This window comes from Prionailurus bengalensis, chromosome A2, assembly GCF_016509475.1.
Source record: "Prionailurus bengalensis isolate Pbe53 chromosome A2, Fcat_Pben_1.1_paternal_pri, whole genome shotgun sequence".
NCBI classification, from domain to species: domain Eukaryota; kingdom Metazoa; phylum Chordata; class Mammalia; order Carnivora; family Felidae; genus Prionailurus; species Prionailurus bengalensis.
In genome coordinates, this window is record NC_057348.1 from 75,245,866 (window position 1) to 75,247,702 (window position 1,837).

A 1,837-nucleotide genomic window follows, 5' to 3' on the forward strand; every position below is an offset into this window, starting at 1 on the left:
TTGGGCAGTAATGCTGACCTCTGAACACCTGATTTCTCATTTAATTCTCCCAGCTCTCTGTGAGGTGAGCAGTGTGATCCTTATTCTGCAGAGGAGGAAACCCCGAATCAGAGAAATGATATTTGCTAAAGGTCACGCCAATGGGACATGGTAGAGTCCAGATTTGACTCCTGGTCTGTTTGATGCTAAGGTTTTTGTATTTTTCCCTTTAGGTCTGAATTACACTTTTCCTTGTTGTTAGTCAGTGGCACAGTTTTTCTCTCAATCACTAAGCTCTGTTCGTGATTAAACAATTATATTAAAAACGTAGTGCTTAAGAAAAAAAGAAAAACCTGGCTCTCGGAAGTTGAAGCGAGAGTGACGCCGATGTGGTAGCCACCGCCACTTTCGTCATGGGATAATAAAGCCGGGACGTACCACCTCACTGGTTAACTATGGAAGACTATACCAAAATAGAAAAAATTGGAGAAGGTACCTGTGGAGTTGTGTGTAAGGGTAGACACAAAACTACAGGTCAAGTGGTAGCCATGAAGAAAATCAGACTAGAAAGTGAAGAGGAAGGGTTTCTAGTACTGCAATTCAGGAAATTTCTCTATTAAAAGAATTTTGTCATCCAAATATAGTCCGTCTTCAAGACGTGCTTATGCAAGGTTCCAGCTTATATCTCATCTTTGAATTCTCTTCCATGGATGTCAAGAAATACTTAGATTCCATCCCTCCTGGTCGGTTCATGGAATCTTCACTTGTTAAGAGTTACTTGTACCAAATCCTACAAGGGACTGTGTTTTGCTACTCCAGAAGAGTTGTGCACAGAGACTTAAAATCTCAAAATCTATTGATTGATGACAAAGGAACAATTAAACTAGCTGATTTTGGCCTTGCCAGAGCTTTTGGAATACCTGTTAGAATATACCACATGAGGTAGTGATGCTCTGGTATAGATCTCCAGAAGTAATGCTGGGATCAGCTCGCTACTCAACTCCAGTTGACATTTGGAGTTTAGGCACCATGTTTACAGAATTAACAACTAAGAAACCACTTTTCCATGGGGATTCAGAAATTGATTAACTCTTCAGAATTTTCAGAGCTTTGGCCACCCCCAATAATGAAGTGTGGCCAGAAGTGGAATCTTTATAGGACTATAAGAATACATTTCCCAAGGGGAAACCAGGAAGTCTCGCATCCCGTGTCAAAAACTTGGATGGAAATGGCTTGGGTCTGTTCTCAAAAATGTTGATCTATGATCCTGCCAAATGAGTTTCTGGCACAATGGCACTGAATCATCCATATTTTAATGATTTGGACAATAAAATTAAGAAGATGTAGCTTTCTGAGCATTTCTATGTATCAGAAACAGATAGTTATGTTTTTACTGCTTTGTCTATTTTTGTTTTGTGTTTTTCTCTTTCTTTCTTGCAAACTTAAGCTGTACTTAGTCTTCTGATTTCAAAACTTAACTTAAAAATGTAAATATTGTTCTATATGAATTTAAATATAATAATTCTGTATATGTTTATAGATCTCACTTCAACAACTATTTGTTACCATAATAAAAGTATAAATCTACTTTTAGGCATAAAAAGGAATGAAATTTTGCCATTTGCAATGATATGGATGGAGCTAGAGAATATTATGCTATGTGAGATAAGTCAGTCATAGAAAGACAAATTCTAAATGACTTCACTCATATGTGGAATTTAAGAGACAAAACAGATGAACATATGGGAGGAGGAAGGAAAAAGAGAGAGAGGGAAACCATAAAACAAACTCTTAACTGTAGAGAAAAAGCTGAGGGTTGCTAGAGGGGAGGTGGGAGGGGTATTAAATGGGTATTAGG

The 1,837-nt window shown here is 37.7% G+C and overlaps 1 pseudogene; it reads left to right on the forward strand.

The window, feature by feature from the left end:
* The first annotated feature begins 434 nt into the window (after positions 1-434).
* LOC122486434 lies at positions 435-1,270 on the forward strand (annotated as a pseudogene).
* The last annotated feature ends 567 nt before the right edge of the window (positions 1,271-1,837 follow it).